Source organism: Notamacropus eugenii, chromosome 5 (genome assembly GCF_028372415.1).
Source record: "Notamacropus eugenii isolate mMacEug1 chromosome 5, mMacEug1.pri_v2, whole genome shotgun sequence".
Lineage (NCBI taxonomy): Eukaryota > Metazoa > Chordata > Mammalia > Diprotodontia > Macropodidae > Notamacropus > Notamacropus eugenii.
The window spans coordinates 177,823,517-177,839,973 of NC_092876.1; the positions used below are offsets into that span (position 1 = coordinate 177,823,517).

General features: G+C 34.9%; 1 protein-coding gene and 1 pseudogene across 10 annotated transcripts in view; both read right to left on the reverse strand.

The window, feature by feature from the left end:
- The window catches only part of ARHGAP32 (Rho GTPase activating protein 32), a 419,500-nt gene that overhangs the window by 80,918 nt on the left and 322,125 nt on the right, over positions 1–16,457 (reverse strand). The window lies entirely within an intron of this gene.
- LOC140505514 (large ribosomal subunit protein uL10 pseudogene) lies at positions 71–15,422 on the reverse strand (annotated as a pseudogene).

Sequence of the window (16,457 nt, forward strand, 5' to 3'; positions counted from 1 at the left end):
CACACACACACACACACACACACACACACACACACACACACACACACACACACACACACACACACACACACACACACACACACACACACACACACACACACACACACACACACACACACACACACACACACACACACACACACACTCCTATGCAATACCAAAGGAACGCCCCTGCCAAAGCTCAGACTTGTAGAACAGGCTGCACTCCTCTAGCTCCACCCACTACCATTTCTTCACTCAGGTGATAATTTTCTGCTCAGAAAACACTACTATGAAATCTATAACTTCATCTTTAATCTTTTTTTTATTGCTTACCACCCTAGTCATTTAAATTATAAATCTGGGGAAAAGAAAGAAGGCAACCTTCAAAGGCATAGTGTTCTAGATCCAAAGAAGGTAAGAAAAATTATGAAACAAACAGGAAACAGTGCTAGTAAAATGGCTGCCTCATTAGATCAACACAATTTCAGTTCTTTTTGTATGTGAGCCATGCTTGTTACTTGGATGGCATATTGGAAAGATTTTTATAGTTTGCTCAGCATTCTATCCTTCCTCTGATAATTTCCCAAAGCCCCTTGTACTTTTTTCATTACTGCAGAATTAATAGGTATTCACATGAGAATGACTTCCTTTGATTACCATTTAGTTATATTGGTTCCATTCCAATCCAGTTCCCATCCCAGAGGACCTACAATGACACTAAGCTACCACCACACCCACGAAGTTACTTCTTCGCAACATTAGTGTGAATAATGCTTTTATTAATGTCAAACTGAAATTAGCTGGCATGTAACAGCAGCTTAATAAATGTGTACTGATTGACTGGCTGATGTGTTCATTGGCTTGGAAACCATGATAAAAATAGTATTAAAATACCGTCAATTTGTGAGTTCTTGAGGATTTCTATGCAAGTTACTTGGCTTTTAAGATACACCTATATATCTTAAATATACACCCAGCTGAGTATTTGGGCAAAGAGATAAGAAATAAGTGCTTTGCTTTGTTCCAGGTGATTTCTACTAAGTAAGTACTAAGTAGTGTTTTCCTCTTCAGAATTCAAGCCCTCCCAAGATCATGTTATACACAGGTATATACACATATATACCTTGAACATAGCAGACAATAAGTATTTTTAAAATTATATTATGTCCTGTTATAAGCAGGTGGTGAAAGTGATTTATTCTTTGTTTCCTTATACACACAATTCATAACATAAAATTGATAAGGAGAGTCACAACTGGAAAGTATCATGTGAATTTTAAAAAGGAAAACTTAATTGGACAATACCAAAAGGAAACCAGACTAGAACACAGGGGAGATAAATAAAAGTAAATGTACAAGTTGCAATTATAAGATAGGAAAGTATACTTTTAATGAAACTGTTGAAAAAAAAATCCTGCAGGCCAGACAACCTATTCTTTGGTTTAGTAAATATGGGCACTATAATTTTACAATTTTTTTAAAAGTGGAGATAATAGGGCTTAAACTACAGTTTTCAAGACTCTAAAATTGAATTAGATAATGGAGAAAGCAAAGCTAATTCTCTTTTATCAAATGAAATGATAATTGTAAAGCACTAAGCAAAGTGCCAGGCTCATAGTACTCACTACATAAATAATAGTAGTAGTAGTAGTGGTAGTAGTGGTAGTATTTTATGTCTGTGCTACATGAGACAATACATTTCCCAGGTCAATAAAATGAAGAAATCTATGCAGGATAAAAATTATTTTTAAGATAACCAGCAGATAAATTATCTTTAAAATAACCAGGTGAACTCAAAAAAACTTAGATTACTAAAAGGAGTGCATGATTGCTTTTCTGTGGGGTGCCTGCACAACTAGTAACAATGGCTTTCACGTGAAACCTAGAAACCTAAGATACATGCCATATAAAAAATGCTTTACTAGGAGATGGATTTCATTACAATTTATTAGGTCTCTGTTTTGAAACAAATGCTTAGTATATTTTATAGAATAACAGAAAGATCCCCTGATAATTTTCCCATACCCCTGAGAGGCGGCGTCTCTGGGGAATTCAGCAAAAATAACTGCAGAGAAAAATTAGTCAATAAAGAATAAATGAAAATTGACCACAGCATCCTACAGCATCCCTTAGGGGTATTAATTAAGCAATGGCAAAATAATTCTCTAGAAAGCAAGAGTCATTCAAATGAAGAATGGCGAACAGAATTTATCAGCAAGTGGGCAAAGGGATTAGTAACTATTATTTAAGGATTAGAACAGGAAATGGTTCATGTACAGTTATATTAATAATAGGGGTATTATATACTGAGGCTATAACTAATGGAAGTGATAAGACCTACAAAACATTGTGTAATAACAGAAAAAAGCAATAATACAAGATGAAATACATAAGTACATTATTTTCCTTTTCTGCTACATTGTTTATTCTCTTTCATTTATGACACAATTTTTGTATTTTCTTAATACAGTTTCTTTTTCTTTTCATAAGTCTTCATTGTGTTCTAAAAATAAGCACAGAGCACTAAGAATACCTTATTTTTTCTATCTGAAAATTTAAATGTCAATATACCTGGTCTGTATTAAAAGTATTGTATTTTTCAAATTTTTCAGTATACTTACAGTTGTTCTTCAGTCTCCCATCACTAAGCATCAGAAACTATGAGGGGAAGGTTCACAAAATCTTATTGCTTAAGAGTCTCATAGAGTATTACTTTACAATTAGTTCAAACAACCATAAAAGGAGTTGATTATTAAACATGTACTGCTTCAGGCCTACTATTTTTTTTAAAGAATTTTTAACCAGACCAAAAAAACCAAAAAAAAAAAACCCAACCCCAAAACAAAAACAGTTCAGCAAAGCTAACTAGCACATCCAAAAAGTCTGACATGATATGTATTTTTCCATATCAACAATCACCCATATGTACAAAAAAGGAAGGGAGGGCACACAAATCTCTTTAGGGTCACGCATGGTCATTTTGATTTCATGGCATTCAATTTCAATTGTTTTGGTATAGTTCTTTCCGAATATATTGTTGTAATCATTTTGTACATTATTTTCTGGGTTCTGCTTACTTCACTTTGCATCAATTCATGCCTTCTCATGCTTCTCTGAATTCCTGATAATCATTATTTCTTATAATATAGTAATATTATATTACATCACATTACAACTTATTTAGTCATTCCCCATTTGAAGGGCATTTAACTCTTTTACTAGTTTTTTGCTACCCATAAAGTGCTAGTATAAATGTTTTGATAATGTTTTGTGGGGTACATTTTTTGGAGGTATTAAACCATACTTCCCTCCTTTTGGTAGAATGATGAGGGAACTTAAGTTACCTTAAGTGTTTTTCTTTGTGACACAGGAGAGTGCTATGGTGGGGATGACAAGAAAGGGGAATGTCCACTGAAAATCAATAAAAAAGCAAGGACATTGCTGTTTCTTTCTCTAAATTTCCTAAGAGTGACAAAAGAATAGGTTATCATTTAAAAAAACAAACAAGAAAGTTCCAATCACTATTCAAAGAAAACAGGAAAAACTGACTATAAAGCAAGTGAAATTAACGTATTATGTGGGCAAGACTTGCATCATATTAAAAAATATAAGTTTGTATCAGTATCTTTAATCTTACATCACTAATATTTTCCAGATTAACTCATTCCTTCATCTCCCAAAGAGAGGAATTCCTAATTCCTCAAAATTAGGATAAAATAGAAGTTAAGCAAAACCAGCTTACATTATAACACGAGAATAACAATTATCCATGTCTGTTTCCAATATAATATTAGGTAAATAAATACTGAGATACAGTATACCTGGCTAAACTACCATGTACAATGATATTGTGACCTTCTAGGAAGCTGTATTTATCGGGTAATTGGTGAACAGGTTAGCAATTATTCTGGATAAAGCTAGCATTTTGAGTGATATTGTTTTTCAAGATTCTTAGTCCTATGGTTAGCAAACTGCCTCTTCTTCCGCTTCTAATTATAGTAATACAAAGAGTGTCTAAGCCAAAACAAAACCAAATAAAAACCCTCACAAATCCTCCTTTACAACCATTCTCCTCTCCCATCCTCCTCCCCTTTATGATGTAATTTCCAGAAAAAAAATAGTTAAAAAAAAGGTGCATTGTCACATGTACTCAGCAGCTGAACATTCAAATTATTATTTTAATCTATATCTTAATTATCCATCTGAAAACAACGCTTATCTTCTCATCGTCACCTCAAGAATAGATAAACATCTAGTTTTATTTTTCCAAACAGGCCCCTAAGCCCTTTAACATGAATTCTCATCAAAACTTGGTTTCCCATTACCCATAAAGTCAGTTTGATTAGTGTCAAGAGATATGCTTTAATTAACCTTGATTGATCAATATATCTCAAACAATTTGGGACACAGATGCCTAACATGAATAGCTTGTAATAAACTGATGTACTACAACAGCTGTATGAGATGAGATGGAAAAAATCTAGCACCAGTTCAGGGATGGTGTCTTGGAATGTGGACAACTGAACATTTGATATCTGGACCTTCCAACTCTGAAGGGAGGAACCATGTTTCTGGGAAATATCACAATTCTTAATTAAAAGAATGATTAAAGTAATAATACCTCTTGACAGAAAAAGCAAAAAAGTATGCTTGACAGTTATACCATTTGCACAGGTTTTCTCCATTACAGACTAGAAAAGAATAACAATGGGGGATTCTATAAATGAAAAAGGGCAGTAGAATATAAAAGTTTCTGATGAGCGTACCAAAATTTTTAGGTAACTAACAAATACATAAGATCAAAAGCCATATTTCAAGAATTATCAGTCAAGTGAGTTAAACAAATAGTTCAAAAAAGAAATGCAAACTATTAAGAGCCATAGGAAAGACAGCTACAAGTCACTATTAATAAGAAAAATGAAGTCAAAATAACTCTGAAGTTTCATCTTTCAAACAGCAAACTATGAAAGATTTTTTTAAATGAGAATGGTTAATATTAGAGGGTTTGGTAGCGCTATAAATTGCTCCAAAAATTTTGGAAAAACAACCAGGAATTAGGTGAAGAAAGCAAATGTCCATGCTTTGATGTAGAGAAGAATGTACAAGAAGGCCAACGACAAAAGTGAGAATCAGTATACATAAAAATGTATAGCTACTTAGAAAAACAGACATTAAATAATTAATCTGGAGAAGCTTTGGAAGGCTTACATGAATTAGTGCAAAGTGAAATAAGTAGAACCAGGAAAACAATATACACAATGACTACAATAATGTAAATAGAAAAGACAACAATATAACAATTAAAATTGAATTCTGTGAATTAATAATAACTTGAAAACTGACTAGGGGAAACTGACTAGGATCTTAATTCTCAAGATCACTACATGACCCTTTTGATATAACCTCCAGATATGAGAAAAGGATATTGGCATGCAAATGGACGAAGACCTCAGACTTGATCTGATAGCTAGGAAAAGCTATGGTACAGTTAGATCACTGATCCCAGGGGAAGGGAAAAGGATAGGGGAACCCTTGGATTCAGACTCCAAAGGCTAAGAAATGTCTCAGCCAGGTTTGATGAATAGGGAAGGAAGGACCCTGGACTCAGCCCAAAGGGCAAGGAAAGGAACTTTAGCTCAATTGCTCTGATTACCAATCACTAGAGGAAGGGGAATCTGAAACTTCACCAAAGTTGAGAAGCAGGGTCTTGGTGTATCCTGGAAGGAGGATCTGAGACTGGGCCTCTAGGTCATCAGAGCCTCAACTCCTCTGACATGGGATCTGAGACTCAGTTTCCAATGGGGGAATGGGGCCTCATCACAGTTGCTCCTTTTCTCAATAAGGAATAAAGAAAAAAAGACCAATCTATATATGTTCTAAGATACAAACTTAGAAAAGAAAAACTCTAAAATATCTACAAGCAAAGACTCAAAGAAAGCACAGAATGACCACGAGATCAGTTAAAATTTCTAGGAGAAATGAGGAATTTTTTTTTTAAGTTCAAATTCTGTAATGAAATGAGAGCAATAAAGGAAAAAAATGGAAAAAGAATGAAAGTTCTGTTGGAGAGATTGGGAAAAATAATTAACTACTTAGTACAAGAAGTATAAAAGTTTATCTAAGTAACAGACTTCTTGAAAAGTAAAATGGAAGACAGGATTCTGGAAAGATGGTGGAGTAGGTCAGAATAATCCAAGTTCTCAAGATTCTCCCCCTTCCCCCCAAAAGAGATAAAATAGCACCTCAGGGCAAACACAGAGTGGTAAAAATAAACAAGAGTAGGGGAAGAACAGGGGTCCTCCAGGGACAATTAGAGAAGATCTCAAGAAAAATCCCAAGATAAAGTTTGCCCAGTGAATAGTAAACACCTCTAGGCTAGATCCATTTAAACAAGAAGAAAACAATTTAATATGGCAGTGCTACAATTAGAATCACACAAGACCTAGCAGCAGAGACATTCAAAGATAACAGGTTTTGGAACACTACATGTTGAAGAGCAAAAGAACTGGGATTCTAGAGGAAAATATACCCAGCAAATCTAAACATAATCAAGAATGAAACAAAAATGAATTGTTAGATTTTCAGGACTTTGTTAAAAAAAACCAAAAACCTGAACTTAACAGTAGATTTCACATTCATGAGACAAGAAAAATATAAGGTATACCAGGTATACCAAAGGCTAACTACAAGGGACTCAATAAGGAGAGACTGTTTACCTTTTATATATATATAAAATGTATGTCTAAGATTCTTAGTAATTGGGTAGCTTCTAAGAAAGATTGGGGTAGACCTGAGAGTGAGAGAGTAGGTCAAAGAGGGGTACAGAGGCTATTTAGATTCACAGGAATGGAAGAATACGGGTGAGATCCTTGGGGGTTGGAGAGCAAAGTAGTAAGTACATGGAAGTAAGGAAGCCAAGCAAGGAAGGGTAAGAAATAAGAGATACGAGCAAACATGAAAACAAAGGTCAGGAGTAGGATTTGTTAGGGAAAGTGTGTGTGTGTGTGTGAATATATGCATGTGTGTATATATCTATATCTAAATATATTCACACTTAATTGCAGTCTTTGTGTGTGCAGGATGGGGTGAAGGGAGAACAAAGTATAAAACGCACGGTAGAGAACAAAAGGTATCTTACAAGGAAGGAAAAAAAGATGCAGCTTTCAACACAATGTGTAGTATTTATTACACAAGCTTTCTTGAAATGGAAATTTATTGCTATATATTTTGAACCCTCTCATATTCTGCTGCAGACATGACATGATCTTTTTTTCTTTTATTGTTTTGCATTTAAGTTTTAATATTTAACTTTAGGTTTATTTTTCTTTTTATATTTATATATTTACATTTTAGTATTTAAGTCTAAAATTTAAAAAAAAAGATTAAGAAAAAAAGAATGGACCAAATAGAAGTTAATGACTCTATGAGACAATAAAAAATATTGAAACAAAATGAAAACATGGGAAAAAAGGAAGAAAATATAAGGTTATCTCATATTAAAAACAACTGAACTAGAAAACAGTTGAAGAACCAATGCACTATCTGAAAGCAATGACTAAAAAAGGAGCCTTGAATATAACATTTCAGGAAATCATAAAACTAAACCAAAGAGAAACCCTGTGCCCAGATCTCTTAGAACTAGAGAATAAATCAAAAGCAGAAAAAAATTCATTAGGTACCTTGTGAAAGAAACCCCAAAACATTAAACCAGAACATATCCCAAACCCAGAGTTTTCAGGAAAAAAATAGAAATAAAGAATTCAAGTCAAAATCATATAAGAATTAGATGTACTGCTATAAGTTATAGTAAAAAAGGCAAAAGATAAAAGCCAACAACCAATAGTTTACCCAAGAAAATGGCATATAATCCTATATAAGGAAAAAGTAGACCTCCAACAAGAGAGAAGATGTCTAAGCATTCCTGAAGAAAAGACCAGAACAGAAAAGAAACTTTGAGGGAAAAAAAAACAAAACAAGAGTCAAGAGAAACTTCAAAAGGTTGACACAAATTAGTAACTAGAAGAGATTGTTTAAGGATGAACTATTTACAGTCTAATATAAGTGGAAAAGGGTGATCCAAGAGTCCATTTAGAATCCTAATGTAAGCAGGAGTTATAAAGTCCAATAATATAAATGGCCTGAGAGCAATTTTAAAAAAATGTTTTGATTATCTTGAACGAAGAAGGGAAAAGGAAGAGGAAAAGGAAACACTAGGGTTGAAACCAGGAAGAATGGGGAGGAAATTATCTCATATAAATAAGGCACACAAGTCTTCACAAATGTATAAGGTGGGGGGGAAAGCAGGCATCAGGTGAATTTCACTTTCATATGAACTGGTCAAAATAGCATCAAATACAAAGTGTTTAGTATAGAAATACAGTCAACTTAACAGGGAAACACCAGGGAATAAGAAGAGTGAAAACAAGTATAAGAGGGAAAGTAGATTCAGAAAGGGATTAGTTACAAGCAAAACAGACCCTAAGCTTAGACCAATGTAGATATTTGTGGTACTTGATTATGTTAATTTGTTAAAAGGTTTGGTATTTTGTACAAGGGGAGTGAGAGAGAGGAAAAAAGGTGCTAGATAATTGAAAAATAAATGAGTAAGTATATATGTACACATTTACATTTGTTATCATATGTTTTTATTTTATGATTTCGGGAAATACAATATCCATTCTCTTTTTTACCCCCAGGCACAGCCTTTGGATAATACATTGGTTCTTGTATGTGTATCTGTGTGTTTTTTAAAAAATCAAGGCTGGTACCAAAGAAGAACAATGAGAAGTCTGCCTTTCTCTTCTTTTTATTTTTTTATTTTTGAGATAAATAAGCTTTTTTATTTCTCTGTTTCACAAATAAATTGGTTGAAATAGTTGTTTCCTGTGGGCTAATCAAGTAGACCAACCCCCTATCTTCATCAGACTCTTCCCTAGCTTCCACCTTGACCACAGTGGCAGCAGCAGGTGCAGCACCAGCTGGAGCAGGCGCAGGGGCGGCCGCTGCAAATGCTGAAGGGTCGGCCAGGAAGGCTTTCACCTTTTCAGTAAGTAGGAAGGTGTACTCTGTCTCCACAGTTACAGCCAAGACTCGCTTGTACTCACTGATGATCGTGTGGGGTACTGATGCAACAGCTGGGTAGCCAATCTGCAGATAGATGCCGGCAATGTTACGGACACCCTCTAAGAACTGAAGGTGCAGTCTCCTCTGTAACGTCCAGCACTTCAGGGTTGTAGATGCTGCCATTGTCAAACACCTACAGAATGATCAGCCCAAAGGAGAACAGGAAAACATTCAGCATGTTCAACAAGGTGGCCTCACTGGCACCCACTTTGTCTCCGATCTTAATCAGCTGCACAAACACTCAAGATTTCAATGGTGCCTCTGGAAATCTTGGTGGTGATACTCAGAGCCTGGAAGAAGGAAGTCTTCTCGAGACCCAGACCAGTGTTCTGGGTGGGCACAGTGACATCACATGGGGCAACGGCACCAGCACGGGCAGCAGTTCACACCTTATTGGCCAGAAGCATATCCCTTATCTCAGTCAGATCTTCCTTGGTGAACACAAAGCCCACATTCCCCCCAAATATGAGGCAGCAGTTTCTCCAGGGCAGGGTTGTTGTCCAGATGACCACAAATGGCTTTGTGCATCATGGTGTTTTTTCCCATTAATACAACGACCCTACCACAGAGGGACATCCGGATCTGCTGCATCTGCTTGGAGCCCACGTTGACTGCTTCTGCAATGAAGCATTTTGGATAATCATCCAAAAGCTGGATGACCTTGAGGAAGTAACTGGATTTCCAGGAAGCCCTGTCTTCCCTGAGCATCTTGGCAGTGCTTCAGGGATTGCCATGCAGGGTTTAAAGATGATGTCTCTCGCGTGAGGACACCTGGGGAGAGCCTTTCTCTTCTTTTTAGACAGTGGACTATGGGTGTGGGATACTGTATATGTATACCACTAGATTGTATTGGTATGAGGAGTTTTGCTAAACTAGTTTTCCCCCCCTCCTTTTCTTATCGTAGTAATTAGGGAACTGTTCAATGAAGGATTCTAAGGGAAGAATATATTGGGAAATATAAATGACAGAAAAAGGAATATAAATTATATCAAATATGTCATTCAAAAACATATGACTAGAAAAGAAAGTGGGCTAGTTGCTTTAAATGGGGAAAGACCAAGTGATGGACTAGTATTCAATGCATGTAAAAGAAAGACACAGAGGTCCAGCACATCCAGTACGGCAGAGAAGATCTATAGAAGAAATAGAATATGAGAAGCCATGGAGGGTTTGCTATCTGAGTCAATGGAGTGAATGCCTACATTTATGAAATCACAGATACACTGAAGTATATAAAATTTATACTTTTCTTTTATGCCATCAGCATAGATAGTATTTATGCTAATATTATATGCGGATAGTAGATGTACTTGTGAAAAATTCTATTAAGTTTTAAAAACTGAATTAATTTTAAAATCCTGGAGTGAATCCAATAAAGTGAATCCAATAAAGCAAAGACTCAACCTTCCTAATCCATTATGTAGAGTCATATGTTTCATATGCAGGTTGGTTTGCTTAAAACTTGAATGTATCCTCATAGCTTCTCTTTTTATCTGCTCCCAAATTCACAGCCCCATTGACAAAAGCAGCAATATATTAGCCTTGTCTGATTCCTCTAACAACTAGGTCCAGGAAGCAAGTAATCAGATACCATCATTGTGAGTTGAATTTAAGACAATTTTCCACGCAGGATAGAAGAAGAAGTGGAAACTATCACATAGTAAAGAAATATGGCTATGAGGTCAAGAAGATACTTAGAATTTCTAAAGCCCAGGGTGGCTGGGCTTGCTTTCTATATGCTCCATCAAATCTCAAACCCATCCACATACCACTTTCTTAAACTCAAAGGAATTATTTCTTTTTGAATACTGAGGCTCCAGTAAAGAAATCTGTTCTTATATTTCCTAGAAAGATGCCAGTTAGAATGCTTATAAAATAGTTCTCCATTTTTAAAATGTGGGATGGAAATGTTCCAGTTAGGGATCTGTGATTTCATAGGTGTGGAGACTTCCCTCACAGATGCTGATGTAAACGTTCTCTACTTAATAAGCTTAAAAAGCTACTCGAGGTTCTGGCCCTTATCAGAGCAAGATCACCAATACAAAGTTCTTACAGTATATAATCCCCAATTAGCTTCATGAACAAGGCAACTGAAAAATATTACCAACTTTCCAAGCAAATTTTGTGTGGTAATCTGAGAAGTGGTTGTCAATCTTTTTTCCTCCCCAACTCCCCAATACTGAGTAATCATTCCCTCACACAGTGATAAATGCAATCTAAATGGCCTTCCTCTCTTTTCCTTTCACCAGATCCTTTATATGGATACTAGACTAAGCTCCCCAAGGACAAGAACTTATCTTTCTATCTCTTGTACCTAGCAAATTAATAGGCATTTAATATATGATTCTAAGGGAAAAGACTGAGGCATATGCTGGATGATAAGATAGCTAAATGGTTAAATAGCTGGACTGAAAGATCCATCATTAATAATGTGATGGCAGTTTAGGAGGAAGTCCCCTTGGAAGGAGAGTCCCAGGATGTGTGGTGGCCTTGCACTGCTTAATATTTTAATCAGTGATTTGGACAAAAGCACGGATGGCATGCATAGCAAACAAAGCTTAGAGGGATATACACTAGATGATGACCAGAATTCAAAAATGATATTAAAAAGCTAGAACATGATTAAATTTAATAACAAGAATTTTAATAGGAATAAATAAATATTTGGGTACAAAAAAAATCAATTTTACAAGTTGGAAAGGCATGATCAGATAAATAGCTTGAGGTCTTATTGTACAGAAAGTTTAAAATGTGTCAACAATATGCTAGGGTAGACAAAAAAGCTGATTTAGGATGTCCCAAAAGTCTCAGTATATTTTTAGGCTTGGATAGCTTAAAAGACTTTTGGGATATGCTGTATTATTAAAGGCTGTATTAAAAGAGGCACAGTTTGGGACTAGGAAGGTTACAGTATTGCTTTACTTTAGCCTAATGAGTCCACATATGGATTGATGTAGTTCAGCATTGGATGTTTGGGAAGGACATTGATGACCTGGAGGGCATTCGGAAAGGGAAGCTGAGATACCAAAGGGTCACATGACCATGTTAAATGAGGAATAAAGGAACTGAAGATGTTTAGTCTGGACAACAGAATCACAGAATAATTTTTAGAGTTCGATCGGACCTCAACAGTCATATAATTCAAACTAAACATGAAAGAAATTTGTACTATCCCCTAAGGAAAAAGTGATCATCTCATTTTCCCCAGATGTCTAATGAGAAAGAACCTGCCCCCTCTTGAAGCTCCCCACTCCATGGGCAGATAACTTTAATACATTCCTGACATCAACCTTCATTTACCTCTGCAACTTCCATCCACTGGTCATGGGTCTTCCTTTTGGGCCCAAAGAGAGCAGGTTTATTCTCTCCCTCCTCCACCTGACAACCCTTGAGATAATTCTCTAGTCTAAACATGCCTAGTTCCTTCAACCAACCTGCTTATGACATGAACTCAGTCTTTTGCCATCCTGATGACTGTAAAATTCCAGCATGGGTTAATCAAGAACAGGTCATGCCAGATGGCACCTACGCTAGAATCCCAGCTCTTCCACTTAGTAAGACCTTGAGCAAAAGATTTTTTATGTTTCAGTTTCTTCTACAGTAATATCATCTCTGAGCTTTCTTCAAGTTCTAAGTCCACAATCCTATATGCAAAGCATTGTGCTAGAAATCAGAGATAAAAAAGATTAAAAATCATACAGTCTCTGCCTTGAAACACTTTATACTCTACTGGGGAAAATAAAAAATTTTACACACATAAGGAAATGCACTATATATGCCAAGTAAATGCAAAGTGATTTCTTAGTGGAAGGGGGACAGCACTAACAAAGGTTGGGGAAGGAGGGAAAGCTCTCTTGCAGAATAAAAGTTGACCCCTAAACTGAGCCTTGAAGGAAAATTATATACGCTGGTGTCTAATTTGGAAACGTGAAAATTAATTTAAAAGGATTAAAACACCAAACATTTTCCCTCAAAACTTGATCAAATCAGTAAATCAATACACAAGCTTTTATTAAGCACCTACTATGTGCCAGGCATGGTATTGAGTGCTGAGGACACAAAGAAAGGCAAAGAATAGCGTCTGCTCTCAAGGAACTCACAAACTAATGGGGAAAACAACATACAACCAATTACATATAATGAAAATAAACAAAGGGTAAAATGCAGATAATCCCGCAGAGAAGGCACAAAGTTTTAGGAGGACTAGAATGACTTCTTACAGAATGCAGGATTTTAGCTGAGATTTGAAGTAAGTCAGGGAAGCTAGATGAGAGGAAGAGAATTACTGGAATGAAGGACCAACAGTATAAATGCCTAAAGTCAGGATTTGGAGTTAGCTGTGTGAGAAAAAGCAAGAATGAATTTAAAAGTAAATAGTAGCAAGGAAGATGTAAGTAGAATGGGAAGTTATAAATAAGCCAGGTAGTAAAGGGCTTTTATATGTCATATATTTCATCCAGAAATGGTTTAGAACAGAGCTTTCCAAAAATTGTTTGAAATTAGACTCTCTCAGGTTGTGTGTATGGCCAATGGCCAAAATTACTGATTTTTTTTTTTTGCAGAATTTCCACTTAATACATTTTTTTCAACGAAAAAAGTTCAAAGTCAACACATGTGAGAATCAAGATAAATTCAATCCAACTGACAGTAAAGGAAACATATTCATTACTGAACAGAATAAGAAATATTTTAAAAAGTAAATAAGGTCAAATTTGAGATGGCATGTGTTGAATCTCAATGTGGATATGGTCAGACACAATTTTTTAATCAAGACTCAGTAACAAATACCTTGTGTCATTTTACCTTTTTAAAAAATATATTTGAAAGTGAACTGTGAAACCTAGAATTTAAAAGGAAGTTAAAACAATTTAGAAGTTAAAAGGATGCCATCTATTATGTTTCTCAAAGTCATTGATCTTAGTAAGCACAATGTACATCTCACTCCATAAGGAAACAGGTGAAAGGAAAGGGAGAAATAAAAGGAATAGTAGATTAAGAAAGGAATTAGTAATAAGCAAAACAATTCTTAAAGAGGGGATACAAAAAAACCCCAGGAAAGTATAAGAGAATAGGATGGAGGGAAATATACAATTAAAAACATAACCATAAATATGAATAGCATAAACATTCATAAAATGGATTAGAAAGCAGAATCCAACAATACAGTGTTTGTCAGAAACTCATATAAAACACAATATGTAAACAGAATCAAAACAGACTGAAGCAAAATCTACTGTGCTTCAGCTGCATTAAAAAAAAAAAAAGACAGGTAGAAATCATGATCTCAGACAAAGCACCACAAAAATAGATTTAATTAAAAGATATAAACAGGAAAACTACATTTTCCTGAAATATAACATAAAAATGAATTAATATCAATCCTAAATACATGTACACCAAATGGCATGCAGCTAAATACTTTAAGAAAAAATTAAATGAGTTACAGGGAAAAAGAGATTGTACAACTATGACAGTGGGGGGGCTTCAATTTAACCCTTCCAGACCTAGATAAACCTAATTTTAAAAATAAACCCCCCAAATAGTGGAGGACTTGAAAAGAATTTTAGAAATGTAAGATGTGATAGAACTCTGGAAATTAATGAAAAAGAATAGAAAAGAAGCACATATAATTCTCAGCTATGCAGGGCATATTCCCAAAAAATGACCGTGCATTACAGCATAAATGCATTGCAAACAAACACAGAAAGATGAAATATTAAACACATCTTCTATGGACCACAATGCAAAAAAAATATAGCAAAGTATATGAAGCAAAAATAAAAAACTAATTAGAGACTAAAAAACTCAATCCTATAATAACAACAGCTAACATTTATATTGCATTTACAATGTGCCAGGCACTGTCCTAAACACTTTAAAATTATTATCTTGTTTGATACTCACCACAACTCTACAAGGAAACTAAGAGACACAGAGTTTATAACATGACTTGCCAAGGGTCACAAAGTCAGTAAATGTCTGAGACTGGAATTGAACTTAGGTCTCCCTGACTCCAGGACTGGTGCTCTATACACTATACCACCTACCTGCCCCTCAGAATGTGTGAGCCAAAGAATAAATCACATAATAAATGATTTTCATTAAAGACAATAACAACAATTGGATATCATGCCAAAATTTTGAGGATACAGCTAAAGTAGCCCTTATGAGAAAGTCTTTAAGTCAAAACACTTTCATTAGAGAGGAAGAGCTGACCAATCAAATAAGCATAAAACCAAAGAAACTGGAAAACCAACAAATTAAAAATCCACAATTAATCACCAAAAGAGAAATTCTGAAAATCAAAGAATTAACAAAAATTTAAAAAACTGAATAAGAACTGTTTGAAAAAAACAATAAATATATAAACCATCAGCTAAAGTGATTTAAGAAGAAAACTACTAATATCAAAAACTAAAAATGTAAATTCAGAACCAAGAAGAAGCAGCAAAGGAAATTGTTAGGCACTATTTCACCAAATTACATAGCATTAAAACTGAAAGTCTAAATGAAATGGATGATTATTTACAAAAGTATAAAACAGCAAGGTTAATAGAACAAGAAACAGAAGACTTAAAAAACAAAATCTTAGAAAAAGAAACTAAAATAGTCATAAAAGAACTCCGAAATCGTGTGTGTATTGGGGGAGGGGACAAATAAAAAAACTACAACTACAAGGGTTTACAATAAAATTCTACAAAATATTTAAAGAACCATTCCAGTACTAAATTATTCAAAAAAGGAAAAGAAAGGGCCCTTCCAAATTTCTTCTATGACACAAATATGGGCTTAGATACCTAAACAAGAGTTAAAAGAGTAAAACAAAACAAAACAAAAACTAAAGGCCAAAATTACTAATGAATCTTAACATAAAAATGTTAAATATTAGCAAGTAGAATACAGCCACATGTCATAAAGATTATGCATGAAATCAGGCTAGATTTATGGCGAGAAGATAGAGGTAGGTCGGGGGTAGAGCCAAGATGGCTGAGTAGAAAGACATACATATACCAGCTCTTCCCCCCACAGCCCATAAAATACCTGTAAAGAAAGACTCTCAACAAATTCTAGAGCAGCAGAAGTGGAGAACAACAGAGGGAGGAGATTTCCAGCCTAAGGTGACCTGAAAACCTGAAGGGAAACATCTATCGCACCTGACGTGAGTGGAGCCCTGCCCAGCCAAAGAAACTGGAAAACCAACAAATTAAAAATCCACAATTAATCACCAAAAAAGAAATTCTGCAAATCAAAGAATTAACAAAAATTTTAAAAATTGAATAAGAACTGTTTGAAAAAAACAACAAAATATATAAACCATCAGATAAAGTGATTTAAGAAAAAAACTACTAATA